General features: G+C 48.1%; 1 protein-coding gene across 1 annotated transcript in view; it reads right to left on the bottom strand.

The window, feature by feature from the left end:
• LOC141050255 (NACHT, LRR and PYD domains-containing protein 3-like) overlaps positions 1-15,860 on the bottom strand; it is a 183,265-nt gene that overhangs the window by 121,045 nt on the left and 46,360 nt on the right. The gene's annotated exons all lie outside the window — the stretch shown is intronic.

Below are 15,860 nucleotides of genomic sequence, written 5' to 3' on the forward strand. Positions count from 1 at the left end.
ACCTGTGGTGTTCGGCAATGAAGATGTTGAGCCGACGCTGCAGACAGATCCTCTGGGACAGATGGTGTGGTGCAGCAATGGTGTTATAGCCCTCCACAGGCAGGGCTGTAGTCTCAGGGCAGAGTAGGTGAAGTGACACTTAGCTGATGTAGTGTTGGGCGCAGGGGATGTAGCAGTGCTGGGCAGGTTGACGCAGGAATAAGTGGAGGACACCGGGGCATGTAGTTCCAAAGCTTTACTCACAGTCTGTTGTGGCACAAGAGCCCGCATCCGTGCTGGGTCAGGAGCTCAGCCAACTTCCAGGCAAGATGAAGTACTCCTTTCCAACACTCCGCCAACATATGTGCCTTTTCTGAATGTCTCCCTCTTAGCGCCTTTAGTGAAGTACTCACAGTACTGAGTTACACTGGAATTCCTCCTGTCAGATGTTTCTATGAACTCTACTTGCACAGCTGACAGCTGTAGCCTGCTTCGGGGACTCCTTGCTACTAAGTCCCGGCTCACTATCGTTGCTGTTGTGCCCCCAAGTCTAGTGTGGGAATAAAGCAGTGACAACTTCTATTCCTCCGGTGTCTGCTGCAGGACCATTAGTATCCATACAACCTCGGGGACCGGACCCCGGCCTTGCGCTTAGAACTTGGGAAGGGTTCTCCTCTAACCCTGATCCTTGGTTCTCTTCTTCTCCTCATGTTCCGTACTAATTCTTTCCTTATGGAGAGTCAGGCTTTCTATTAATGTTCCTTTCCTGTGCCAGCGGACCCAGATCACTGAGGTCGGCTGCAGCACTTCCTTCATCCATCCCACTCAGGGGATCTCCTTTCACAAACTGACCTCGTCAGACTCCTGTGACTAACTAACTAAATCCTATCCTCTTCCCGCTCTTAGTGCAAACTAAACTCCACCCGCCTCCCAGCACGCTTCGTGTTCCAAGCAGGGAGCCACCAAAGGGTGCTTTGCTACACTACTATGTTGTGTGGGATGCAGGTGTTGGAGTGTGGTCAGGTGTCTCCACCTTACCTGAATGGTGGGGTACCACATCTCAGGAGGAGGTGCAGTACCTCTGTGGCGACTGAACCCTCAGGGGCGCCACACTAGTATATATTATACACTTTCTTCTTTACAAGATAGACCCTAAAATACACCATCATTGGTACTTATACCGTACGATGTTAATCAGACAATATGCAATAGCTAATACAATGTCCTAAAGGCATCAGACAGACCAAACATACTCTAATAAATGATGTCCAATGATTCAGTTATTGTTCCAGTTATAGTTATAGTTACCCAGTTCCATAGCTTGAAAAAAGACATAGGTCCATCAAGTTCAACCTTTCACCACTAGTTATACATAGTCTATCAAGATTAACTAGTAAGAAGGTCAGGGCCTAGCCCTTAAAATGTTGATACTGCTGTTTACTTGTTCATGTGTGCAATATTTGAATGTGTAGTATTTACGTATCTTTGTACAGTATTATGTGTAACCTGTATATATGGGTTTATGGCCATATTACTATATGTAGGTTAAGGACAGTGTAGTAAGGAGAAAAGACACTAGATGGGGCACTGAGTACACTGCATAATAGAGCACAGTTGTAGGACACTTTAGAGGTTAATTGTAGGAGTGGTAGCTGGCAATTAGCCAGAGAGTGTTTCCTGGTTAAATAGCTAGTCGGGGGTAAATCCCTGGTGCTGCTCGGATGGTCTGATGCCTGAGCTGCATAGCTGCCACACAACGTGTGAAGTGGAGTATGGTATCTTCAGCAACGTGGTAAAGAAGTCAGTGGAGAAGTCACTGAGGAAGTGTCAGCAGAAGTCTGTGTGCTGAAGAAGTAGTCGAGTGGGCCACCAGCGAGTGCTTGGGCAGGATAACCAAAAGGAGTTGGACGACCTAGTAGATGATTATTTCTGTGTCTGGAGAGAAGTCGGTTCCAGGGAGATAGGTCGAAGTGCTGTTTTCACCAGGCTCCTCGTCCCATAGTGACTTTGTGGTCCATTCTGGTGTAGCTGAAGAAGCTAGGGAAAGCTGAAGAAAATGTATTGCTTGCACCAAAGTCTGTATGCTGAAGTAGTCGAGTGGGCCACTAGCGAGTGCTCGGGCAGGATAACCAAAAGGGGGTGGACTGTTGTGAACACATTTGACCTGGCTTCTGAATTTGGGCTCCCTCTGGTGGTTGCAGTGGGTAATGAAGTTGGTCTAGCTGACAGAGGTCATTCACCTGAAGATGATTGGAAGTCAGCTGTTACTGACTGGGAAGATTTAAGTGAGCAACCCTCCCTCAATTGTTGCTGGTGATTTCATTTCTTCCTGTGCACTTTGGAAGTCTGTCTCCTGTTTGGTCCTGCTTTTTTCAGATAAGTCATTTGTCTGTTTTTGCCTTACTCTGTTTTCTGCTTTGCTGTTGTGTGTTCAGCCTTGTTCTCTGCGGGAACCTGCGCTGGACCCCGTTTCATATGCTTCAGCTCATGTCAGTTTGTTCAGTGTTTCTGGTCTCCTGATGTGTCAGTGTATTTTGTTTTGCTTCCAGTTCACACCAGAATTCTGATCTAATGGAGGAGAGGTCGTGTGGCCTCAGTATTTTGGGATATCAGACTTTCCTTAGGATTTTTTTGCGTGATTGCAGACAGTATTCTCAGTTTGGGTCCCATCATTTGCTTACGCTATTTTCTGCCTGTGTTTGTGCTTCATCTTATCTCACCGGCAATATATGTTTGGGGGCTGTCTATTCCTTTGGGGTTCTACTCCGGGGCAGTTTAGCTTTTCCCATTCTTTCTTTAGGCTTAGTTAACTCTTTGACTGTGCCGAGGCATCTAGGGCATCGTAGGTACGTCCCACGGCTAATTCTAGTTATTTTGTCAGTTCAGGGGTCTGCAGTCCGCTTAGTTACCAACCTTTCTGGTGTTCTGGTTGTCTAGCCTATGCCCCGGCTATCCTCCTTGGTTACGGAATCATAACAGTGGACAACCTAGTAGATGATTATTTCTGTGTCTGGACAGAAGTTGGTTCCAGGGAGATAGGTCGAAGTGCCGTTTTCACCGGGCTCCTCGTCCCATAGTGAATTTGTGGTCCATTCTGGTGTAGCTGAAGAAGCTAGGGAAAGCTGAAGAAAATGTATTGCTTGTACCGTATAGAGAGTGCTAAAGGTGTATTGGATGTGCTGTGTCCTGAAGAGAATACATTTTTATTGTTTGAAGTTATCCTGGGCTCTGTCGCCAGTCCTTTGAACTCCAGGAAGAATGTGGGACGCACCAGGGAAGAAGCAGCAGACAGCACAGTGAGTACAGAATGTGCTGATATGTCTACCCCCGGCCGTATAATTACAAGACCACAATGGCATATGTTTTGCAGTAAAGACTCTGTCCCTTCCACAAAAGCTGTTATAGGCCCTTGCTACCCCTTGTGGTGGTCATTCTTCAGTCTGACTGCTCTAACTGTAAACAGCGCAGCGCTCCGAGAGAGAAAGAAGTCCCTGTCAGAGCACTGAGACTGAGATTGAGATATGAGCCATAGTGAGAGCTGGAGCCTCCATGACAAGAGGAGACTTTCCCCATGACAGTGCAGAGACAGGGACATAGACAGCCCCGGTGACTGAAGTGGCAAGCCGAGACCCCTGAGTGTGGCAAGTAGACTGCCCAGTGTGCGCAGCATCGTTACTGTAGAGTGACTGTCAACCTAGCATACAGAGACTCAAATCAGGAGAGACTCCGTTCTGCTTCCTGTTTCTCCCTGAGAAGAGACTGCAGAGATTTAACCCCGGAGTTCCCAGTATCCAAGAGACTGCGCATTGTTCCGGCGGAGAGACTGTTAGTTTGAAAGCAGAGACTCAGAGCAGGGGAGACCCAGTTTGGCTCAGTGTCCCCTCTGCCTTCCTCATTAATCCCGGAGACCCCGGTTAACCTCTAACAGAGACTACAGCTCTTATAGAGACCACAGAGACTACAAGTACCGTTGCTGTTGGCACCTTCGTTGGAAAAGACATCCCTTGAAACAAGATTTCTTCAGACTGATAAGTTGCACGAGTACCCGTTAATTACCGTTGTCCTGCTTAACTGTTTGTTAACTTTGTCTAGTTTTCATAAACCGTTAAATTACCATTGCCTTGCCAGTTTAACCCTCACTGTTTCCTCCCTGCGTGAAGAATTTATCCCCTGTAAATAAACCCTTTAACCCTTGGTCTGTCTCTGATTCATGGCGACATCACAAGTACCTGCACATTATTACATGACCACAACTGCAGAATCCGTGGGCTGGCTGCAGTGATGTGATAGGGCGGAGTACGGTGAATCGGACAAACTGCTGGACCATGAGAGAGGTGCTGGCGGAGATGTTAGTGTGGACTGAGAAACCTCTGGTGTGATCCTTCTCTGTGGTCAAAAACAGCAATCATGTACACTTCCATTACAGCTGAAAGTGGCCTCTCAGCCAGTGTGACTCGATCGGGTAAAGAACCCGAGGTTCTACGGTCAAAGTCATGCATCTCAATAGTTAGCACAGTAACAGAGGAGGAGAAAGAAGCAGCAGTGGTGATTGATTGGGTGGCTGATGGTGGTTGATGTCTGCTGGTCCGCATTTTTGTGCAGTGGGATTCCCACACTAAAGCATGTTGATTGCGCATGTGAAGGTTCATACATGTAGTAGTCAAATTATAGCATTTTTTACCTTGACTCAATTTTTTTTTGCAAAGTTGGCAGATTACTTGAGTTGGCTCCTGCTTTGCAGTGTCCAAAAAGGCCCAGGCTAGACAGCTACTTGCCACTCCTGTGAGCTGCAGACCCGCGGACGCTGCTGGTCAGAGGCACAGTTGTGGCTGAGGATGCATCGCTCGTCGTGGCTGCATCACTATGTGTCTGCAATGGACGGTGCAATGTAACTTTCTTGTCTTTCTCCTCAGATGACCTACTCAGATGTGTATCTCCATGTACACGCCATCTCTGATCTAACACCTCATCATTATCCTCTGTGTTATCACATTCCTGGCCATTGGAGTCACTCTCCTCCTCTTCTTGCAATGACAGCACAGTACAGTCCAAGTGAGCCTCAGATATCTGAGTCTCATCAGGATCACCTCCCTCCAGGGGTTAACATCTGATGATGAGGGGTCAGGATGCTGTTGGGACCGTACTTCTCCCTGCCACGGATCCCAGCTAAAAAAAAATTTTCAGCATCGGTGCAGATTTCCTCATCTTGACTCTGCAAAGCTTTTGAGTACACTTCTGATAAACATGGCATAGAAAGTGTGTACAGCTCTTAAGAATCACCCATAGGTGATTCCGTACAGTCAGTTGAACGTTTGGATAGTTAGGACACTGAAGGAAGCAAGGGGAATTTGGGTGACACATCTGTGGACTGTACTGGGTGTGATGTTGCGGTGGAGGAAGAGGAGAAGAGGCCACTTGAAGCTGCACTTGCCATCCACTTGAGAACATGCTCTTTTTGGGTATCATCGTCAAGGGGTACTGCTGTGCCGCTCCAAAGAAATGTAGTGGTGAAGTGTGGCGCCCCCAGGAGCATGGCTGCCACAGTGGCTTTGCCTTCCTCCAGGGAGGGTAATGCCAGGCTTGGAGGCAATGACGGGTCTCTCTCGCAGTCAATCTATGCATGCAACACAGTTCCACTCCAGGCCAGCAGGGGGAACTCTGAACCAGGATTAAGGGGAGGAGTGCTCTCTGAGGGCCAAGAGGGTGGAGTGGTTAGTTAGTTAGTCTGCGGAGGGTGAAGTGTGCAGACGTGTGGAAGGAGTGCTGAGATAGAGCTGAGAGGAAAGGCTCATCTCCAGTGATAGCACATGAACTGGAGCCTGGTCTCCACGGTTGTATGGATGCTAATGATCCTGCAACAGACACCAGAGGAGTAGGAGGCTGTAAATTCCCTACCCCCATCTAAGACTCTGAGGCACGACAGCACGGAGTGAGCCAGGAGAGGAATAGCGGCTACAGCTGTCTGCCATACGAGGAGTGAGAGTAGAAGAGAATTGAGAGGAACTTCAGTGTAACTCAGGAGTACTTCACACAAATAAGCGCTAGGAAGGAGACTGCACAGCCCATCTGCTAAGAGAGAATCCCTGAGTTGCTTCCAGGCTAGCCTGCTCCGTTACCATCTGTAATCAGGACCCTGGACTGCATTTATCAAGTAAAGGTACAGAAATTGCACCCCGCTGTGTCTTGTCTGCTTCCTACCTTTCCGGCACTGCTACATCCCCATGCCAACCACATCTACACTGCCCTGGGACTACAGCTTCACCTGTGGGGAGCTTTTACATCTCTGCTGCACCATACCATCTGTCCCAGCGGATCTGCATGCAGCGTCGGCTTAACACCTCCCTTGCCGAACACCACGGTTGGCGTCACGAACTATTCATCTAACTATATTCCACCATTCCCATTTTCCCCATTACTTGGGCGCCCAGGGCCACGGTCTGGATCACTGCTGCTGTGACACATCCCACTAATACCGGCCCGGTACCGAGTACCCCACAGCCCTGGGAGGGCGACCCAGAAGCCTGTCCAGTAACATAAGTTGTCAGTTGTCTTTACATAAGACATGACGTTGCGTCACTAGTGCTTGCACCAACATTACTACCTACCCCACGTACACCTTGAACACCAAGCCTAATTCCCCTTCCACCACGGCCTCATTTTTTCCCAGTCAGTTTGCTCAGATAGTGTGATATAAGCACAATATTAACACCCAAAAATAAGATTTTAAACTCTGCGCCACCTCTGCAAACAAGTGATTTTCAGCAACAGTAAATTTAAAGTTGCAAATTATATGGTGTGCTGTATCGCGTCACAGAAAAAATATTTTTTTTGACCAAGGATCAGGCCTCTATAACACAGTAGATGCTACAAACTGTTTGTAAACTCTGGTCCCTTACTGTATGATTTTAATAACAGAAGAATTTTTTTGGGACCAAGGATCAGGCCTCTAGAACACAGTAGATGCTACAAAAATATTTTTCAAGTCAGATCCCTTACTGCATGACGTTACTAACAAAAGAATTTGCATGTGGCCTCTGGATCAGGCCTCTACAACTTAATTTCAACCCAAAAAAAGTGTGATATAGCGGGTTACCTAACTTTCTGCAACTGAAAAATTATAATTTTCTTTTAATGTGCCTTAGGTCTGCCGATAGTTTTATTTCACCACAGCACTAAATGACAAGGTGGGATACAGCAGGCTGTTTAATATTTTTCCACTAGCTCCATGTGAATTAGAATGCTGTACTCGTGCATGGATCACAACACGTGCCCTGCTAGATTTGTTTGTGTGTAAGGAGGTCAGGGTCTTGCCCTGCAAATTTTGATGTTGTCGTATTTTATTTGTACATGTATGTATGCGTGTCCATGTGTGTTTGCGGCCACACGACATTAGGTTGTTAGGTAGGTGTAATGCCAGAAAAGGGCCACTAGATGGGGGCACTGAGCGCAACTAGTGAGAAAACCGTTAGAAGGGTTAACTTAGAGGAGTGGCTAGACAGGAGCAAAAAGGAGATAGTTTTCCCTCCGTGAGTAAGCTGAGCCGGGGGTAGCTATACTGGACAGTGGAGTACAGCAGATGGCTACAGCAGCAGCCAGTGAGGAGAGGTCACTGAAGGTCCTACAGTTAGAGACTGGGAACGGGAGGACTAGGGAGACTAAAGGAGGAGTATCAAGTGTCAAGTCAGCTAGAAGTGAAGAGTTGAAGTGACAACCAAAGCCAGTCTGTGAAAACCAGCCCATGACTGGAGAAGTGTCAAGCCAGGGAGGTCAGTGGGTGAACCCCTGTGGAGTGACAGCTGAGAGCGGGAGCTGGGTGAAGAGGAACAACAGCGCTGTAAAGGGGTGAGATATACCGGATAGACAGGTATCTTCTTGGCTGAAGTCGGTCTCAGGAAGAAGGGTCGAAGTGCCGTGTTCACCGTGTTCCGTGTGGCGTGCTTGCTTGCGTGTGTTCGCATCGTGTGTAACAGAAGTAGTAATGTGCTGCTGTAGATGAAGATGTATTGGTGGAACCAAGTAAAGAGTCCTGTAGCCATTGTGGACATCATGTGCCCTGAAGAGAATAAAGTTGAACTGTTTAAGTTGTTTCCAGCCTCTGTCTGCAGTCATTTGAGTCTCAAGGAAGAACAGCATACTGTAGATCAGGGGTCTCAAACTCGCGGCCCGCGGGCCAACTGCGGCCCTCAGGACAATAGTTTGCGGCCCTCACCTTGGCCGGGATCACACATGCGAGAAACACGGCCGAGTCTCGCATGTGAAATCCCAGTCACACGTAGTACCGCTCATTAAGGTCATGAATATGGATGCCACTCCACTCTCATAGGCGTGGCACCCATATTCATGAGCTTAATGAGCGGTGACATGTGACCGCGCGCTCATACAGGAAGAAGATGTCGGCGCAGGACCATCGGAGCTGCAGCAGGAGGAGGTGAGTATGATGATGGCTAGACAGTCACAGCAGCCTGCTGTCAGCAGGCAAGGCGTATGAGTCACACTCACAACACATGCAGCAGGAGCAGCCGAGCAGGGACCGGACCGTGCCACAGACTCAGGTGCAAAGGGTTCAGAATGAGCAGTGGGGCGGTGCGGTATATTGCTCTAGGAGGCGGGACATCAGCCGGCCTTATTGCGAACTTGTGCCATTACCCCGGGCTCAGAAGCGGAGGCGGCCGTGGAAATTGCTGCTCAGCGGGACAGAAATAAAAGCGGAAAAGACGCATCGGCTAACACTGAAACAGTGACACCAAGTGGAATTATCTATTACACAGCCCCAAACATGTCTTTTTCGAAGCCTGCAGTAAAGAGAGAGGTTGGTGATGAGCACAGACAATTTCAGGAAAAGTGGGAAGTGCAATGTTTCTTTCTGGAGCACAGGGGCAAAAAAGAGCTGGAAGGTAAATGTTCCAGCCACACTGGACACTATCTACCTACAGTGTCTGACTGATATACAACCGCCTATCTAACTAGCTACGATGTGGGATACAGCAGGCTTTTCCACATTTAGCTACTGAAATAATATCATTTAGAATGCTATACTTGTGCATGGAGAACAATAGATGCAGTGCACAAAACACTTGGAGGACATGTGTCCTGCTAGCAATGACCTCCCCCAAAAATTAAGGAAGGTAAATTTTACAGCCACACTGGACACTAGCTAGCTACACTATCTGACTGCTATACAACCGCCTATCTAACCAGCAGAAATCTTGCTGATAATAGTGGCAGCGTCAGGAGCGGCCTCTCTGCACTGTTACTGTGTCAAAATAGCGCTAAAACAAGATGCCTGCTATTTATATGGAGAGGGACATGTGATTTCAGCAACCAATAACACAAGCTGTTGTGTCAGGACATTGTGGGTGTTTCATGCTCCCTGATTGGCTAGCCGCAATGTGCACACATAAAGTTAGGAAAAAAACGCCGTGCTTCTGAGCTCCCCTCATCATACACGTGCCAAACGCTCACGATACACCACCATTATCGTTGCTAAAGTGTGGGAAATATTTTTGCGCACTGTGAGGTAGCGCTGTCATTCAAGTAGGGGATACTCGCTTAGCCGCCACAAAACCAGATCCGGCACGGGTTTTCCATAAACAATCATAGTCCCTTCGGTTTATTCAGCATCATAAACCATCACAGCAACAGGAAACAGCATATAGTCAGCATAGCGTCCATTACAGAGTTTCCCTCTGTTATCCTGTAGTCATACCAGTTATGCACTGTTCAATGCGCAGGCTTCCTAGCCCCAAGTTATCTCACCCTGTCAGGGTTTCCTCTTGCTGCTTCACCATGCTGCACACGTTCATTCCCTCCAGGGAACTCACATGCACACGTCGCCATTGTTCACAGCCACTTCACATGCTGTGAGCCGGGAGACATCTCCTAGCGGGACCTTCCACACTGGCCCAACCGGCTCCCTGCATTCACCACATGTGACCTACCCTGGCCACCATATATGGTCCGTAGCCACGCCCACCGGGTCACATGGCTATGACCTCATCACAGGTCCTTGACCCATTCACACACTCTTTGCAATAGCGTTCTTAAACACACCCCCTGGGTGGGTTTGTAAGTATCTGGGTCCACCCGTCTCCCAAGTTACCTGGAAACTTCTCCCTGACACATTGAAGCAACACCTCAGCACTATCATTGCTGATCAACACACACCTAAGTCTCCATCTCAAGGCCACCCACCTTGATATACATAACGGTCCTTCAGGATTCTGCCACTCATCCTCTCTCTTGGGACATCCACACAGCGCCCCCTAGCAGACACAGTGGTCACTACACCACAGCACTTTTACCAATTGACACCGATTTTTACGGATTTTATGCAATTTTGCTTGGGTTTCCGATCACAGATCTGAATGTGCCATATTCGTGCTGAATTTATGTTTGGCGATCGTTTTCCGAACAAATTCGCTCATCTCTAATCCCAAGACCATAGATTCCAAAAGCGCAACAGGAAGGCCATTGCTGTGGTATATGGATGAGCTGCCTGGACTGAGGAGGCAACTTGCTATAAGTCAACAGCAGCTTGTCAAGGATGTACAACTTCTCACAGTCCATTAGGACTCACTGTGCCAGATCCCTGCGGTTTCTCCTCCTGCAGCAGAATAAAACTGACGTGCAATACTCTGCCAGGGAGAAACCTCCACAGTTGCTCACTCCTGAACATGTTCATGGAGACATTAAGGCCTGCTGAGGTTTTGTGAACCAATGCAATTTACATTTTGAGTTATGTCCCCAGAAATTTTTTTTTCCGTCCAAAATGGACGGTGTAGTGTGGGATGAGACATTGTGGGAGTGACATTTAACCTATGGTGTATTTCCTTCCATCTTTCCTGTCTCCTTTCCTTAAAGGTCTTGACCAACCAGGTCATGTCCACTTCCCCAATGATTCCACACTGTGCTCAGACAACAGAATAGCTCTGTGGGACATTATGCCATCCCGTTCCACACTTTGCTGAATTGTCATGTAACACTGACGCTCTCCTGGCTGTTTTCTATGACGGTTCTAAGAAAGAGGGTACTGTTACAAACCTGTCCAGGGTATCCCAGGCTTCATTTCCTTCACCTGGGTCCACGACCCTCTGCTGTGCTCCACACTGGGATTTGCAGGTTGCCCAGGTTGGATCTGTGACAATAGGACCCTACATCTATTGAAGGCCCAATTAGACACAGCTATGTCTTAGGTCTTAGACTCCTATCATACGTTTCATGTGCTCCACCTTCTTTTGACTCAGCCCTTGCATTAATCTCCAATGAGCACTACTTTATTCATCCTGCTGCTGAGATTCCTGTGTTGCCAAGTCCTCACTGCTCATGTGCCTTCGTTCTTCCTGCTTCAACGACTTAACGACTCCACCTCACCTGGTCATGTGCCTTCGTTCTTCCTGCTTCAATGACTTAACGACTCCACATCACCTGGTCAGTCTTGCAGAAAGCTCAAAATGGGTCTACACATGGAACTCTCTCAGATGCAGCAAGCAGATACATGACTTATGTCAGTAATCTGTGGTAAGCAATGGAAACTTGGGGGGATTATTTCACTTTTTCTGTGGCTTCTGATACTTCTCTAAAAAGAAAGCAGAGCTGGCACAGGTTTGATTTTATACACATGCACAACAATGCGTCCCACCCCAGCGGACATTTTATTAAGAACAGTGTTAAAAATTGGCATTCTTAATAAATTCCTATCATGCAGCTGCAATGCAGGTTTGTCTGTGCTCCACCTGTTGGCAACAGAGGGGAGAAAGGACTGCACACTCCTAGGGCAGGCCTGCACTGCAGCAGCCAAAACCACCAGGAGGTGGCAGCAAAAACGTCAAAAGCCTGGACGGCAACAAGCAGAAATACGAAGTACCAGTGGTCACAGCAAGCACGTGGTAAGGAACAAGCCAATAGGTCAAAACCAGATGAGCGCGCGGTATCGGGAGAAAAACTGAAAAGTTATCAGACACGAGCCAGGGGATCAGAGCTAGTTAAACACTACCAAAACGGAGGACAGAAACTCAGGTCAGGGAACAAGCCGGGTCATACACACAACAGCGGACACGCATACAGAGAAGCACGATTGACAAAACCCCGTCCAGGATCATGACAATTCCCTTCTTTGTGTATTGTTCAAAGAGTTTAGCACATTTTCTTTACAAGTTATCCTCTGCATGAATATTTTCAGGAATATGTAGCAAGCAGAGATGAGTGAATGTTTTCAAATTCAAATTAGTCAAATTCCCCTCCATCTGTTTCCCCCAAATATAGCTTGAAGCTTAATACTGGAAAGGTTGTCATTGCTCAAAAAATACACACGTGAGACGAGAGAGAGGACCTCACTGACCATAAGAGCTTACATTCTACAGGAGAGAGAGAGGACCCCACTGACCATAAGAGCTTACACTCTACAGGAGAGAGAGGACCCCACTGACCATAAGAACTTACACTCTACAGGAGAGAGAAGACCCCACTGACCATAAGAGCTTACACTCTACAGGAGAGAGAGAGAGGACCCCACTGACCATAAGAGCTTACAATCTACAGGAGAGAGAGAGAGATCCCCACTGACCATAAGAGCTTACAATCTACAGGAGAGAGAGGACCTCACTGATTAAAAGGGCTTACACTCTACAGGAGAGAGAGAGAGGACCCCACTGACCATAAGAGCTTACACTCTACAGGAGAGAGAGAGGACCCCACTGACCATAAGAGCTTACACTCTACAGGAGAGAGAGAGGACCCCACTGACCATAAGAGCTTACACTCTACAGGAGAGAGAGGACCCCACTGACCATAAGAACTTACACTCTACAGGAGAGAGAAGACCCCACTGACCATAAGAGCTTACACTCTACAGGAGAGAGAGAGGACCCCACTGACCATAAGAGCTTACAATCTACAGGAGAGAGAGAGAGAGAGATCCCCACTGATCAAAAGGGCTTACACTCTACAGGAGAGAGAGAGAGGACCCCACTGACCATAAGAGCTTACACTCTACAGGAGAGAGAGAGGACCCCACTGACCATAAGAGCTTACACTCTACAGGAGAGAGAAGAACCCACTGACCATAAGAGCTTACACTCTACAGGAGAGAGAGAGAGAGGACCCAACTGACCATAAGAGCTTACACTCTACAGGAGAGAGAGAGGACCCCACTGACCATAAGAGCTTACACTCTACAGGAGAGAGAAGAACCCACTGACCATAAGAGCTTACACTCTACAGGAGAGAGAGAGAGGACCCCACTGACCATAAGAGCTTACACTCTACAGGAGAGAGAGAGGACCCCACTGACAATAAGAGCTTACACTCTACAGGAGAGAGAAGAACCCACTGACCATAAGAGCTTAAAATCTACAGGAGAGAGAACCCCACTGACCATAAGAGCTTACAATCTACAGGAGAGAGAGGACCTCACTGACCATAAGAGCTTACACTCTACAGGACAGAGAGAGAGAGAGGACCCCACAGACCAAAAGAGCTTACACTCTACAGGAGAGAGGACCCCACTGACCATAAGAGCTTACACTGTACAGGAGAGAGGACTCCACTGACCATAAGAGCTTACACTCTACAGGAGAGAGAGAGGACCCCACTGACCATAAGAGCTTGCACTCTATAGGAGAGAGAAGAACCCACTGACCAAAAGAGCTTACACTCTACAGGAGAGAGAGAGGACCCCACTGACCATAAGAGCTTACAATCTACAGGAGAGAGAGGACCTCACTGACCATAAGAGCTTACACTCTACAGGAGAGAGAGAGAGGACCCCACTGACCATAAGAGCTTACACTCTACAGGAGAGAGAGAGAGAGGACCCCACTGACCATAAGAGCTTACACTCAACAGGAGAGAGGACCCCACTGACCATAAGAGCTTACACTCTACAGGAGAGAGAAGAACCCACTGACCATAAGAGCTTACAATGTACAGGAGAGAGAGAGAGGACCTCACTGACCATAAGAGCTTACACTCTACAGGAGAGAGAGAGAGGACACCACTGACCATAAGAGCATACACTCTACAGGAGAGAGAGAACCCACTGACCATAAGAGCTTACACTCTACAGGAGAGAGAGAACCCCACTGACCATAAGAGCTTACACTCTACAGGAGAGAGGGAGAGGACCCCGCTGACCATAAGAACTTACACTCTACAGGAGAGAGAGAGAGAGAACCCCGCTGACCATAAGAGCTTACACTCTACAGGAGAGAGAAGAACCCACTGACCATAAGAGCTTACACTCTACAGGAGAGAGAAGACCCCACTGACCATAAGAGCTTACACTCTACAGGAGAGAGAAGACCCCACTGACCATAAGAGCTTACACTCTACAGGAGATAGAGAGAGAGAGAGAGAGAACCCTGCTGACCATAAGAGCTTACACTCTACAGCAGAGAGAAGAACCCACTGACCATAAGAGCTTACACTCTACAGGAGAGAGAGAGAGACAGAGAACCCTGCTGACCATAAGAGCTTACACTCTACAGGAGAGAGAAGAACCCACTGACCATAAGAGCTTACACTCTACAGGAGAGAGGACCCCACTGACCATAAGAGCTTCCACTCTACAGGAGAGAGAAGAACCCACTGACCATAAGAGCTTACAATCTACAGGAGAGAGAGAGGACCCCACTGACCATAAGAGCTTACAATCTACAGGAGAGAGAGGACCTCACTGACCATAAGAGCTTACACTCTACAGGAGAGAGAGAGGACCCCACAGACCAAAAGAGCTTACACTCTACAGGAGAGAGGACCCCACTGACCATAAGAGCTTACACTGTACAGGAAAGAGGACCCCACTGACCATAAGAGCTTACACTCTACAGGAGAGAGAGAGGACCCCACTGACCATAAGAGCTTACACTCTACAGGAGAGAGAAGAACCCACTGACCATAAGAGCTTACACTCTACAGGAGAGTGTGGAACCCACTGACCATAAGAGCTTACACTCTACAGGAGAGAGAGAACCCCCGCTGGCCATAAGAGCTTACACTCTACAGGAGACAGAGAAACCCCGCTGACCATAAGAACTTACACTCTACAGGAGAGAGAGGACCCCGCTGGCCATAAGAGCTTACACTCTACAGGAGAGAGAGAACCCCACTGACCGTAAGAGCTTACACTCTACAGGAGAGGAGCCCACTGACCATAAGAACTTACACTCTACAGGAGAGAGAAGAACCCACTGACCATAAGAGCTTACACTCTACAGGAGAGAGAGGATCCCACTGACCATAAGAGCTTACACTCTACAGGAGAGAGAGGACCCCGCTGGCCATAAGAGCTTACACTCTACAGGAGAGAGAGGACCCCACTGGCCATAAGAGCTTACACTCTACAGGAGAGAGAGAGGATCCCACTGACCATAAGAGCTTACACTCTACAGGAGAGAGAGGACCCCGCTGGCCATAAGAGCTTACACTCTACAGGAGAGAGAGAACCCCGCTGGCCATAAGAGCTTACACTCTACAGGAGACAGCGAAATCCACTGACCATAAGAACTTACACTCTACAGGAGAGGACCCCGCTGGCCATAAGAGCTTACACTCTATCGGAGAGAGAGAACCCCACTGACCATAAGAGCTTACACTCTACAGGACAGGAGCCCACTGACCATAAGAACTTACACTCTACAGGAGAGAGAAGAACCCAATGACCATAAGAGCTTACACTCTACAGGAGAGAGAAGAACCCACTGACCATAAGAGCTTACACTCTACAGGAGAGATAGGACCCCGCTGGCCATAAGAACTTACACTCTACAGGAGAGAGAAGAACCCACTGACCATAAGAGCTTACACTCTACAGGAGAGAGAAGAACCCACTGACCATAAGAGCTTACACTCTACAGGAGAGAGAGGACCCCGCTGGCCATAAGATC

The sequence above is a fragment of the Dendrobates tinctorius genome, unplaced genomic scaffold, assembly GCF_039654945.1.
Source record: "Dendrobates tinctorius isolate UK_male_01 unplaced genomic scaffold, ASM3965494v1 ptg000151l, whole genome shotgun sequence".
Classification (NCBI taxonomy): Eukaryota; Metazoa; Chordata; class Amphibia; order Anura; family Dendrobatidae; genus Dendrobates; species Dendrobates tinctorius.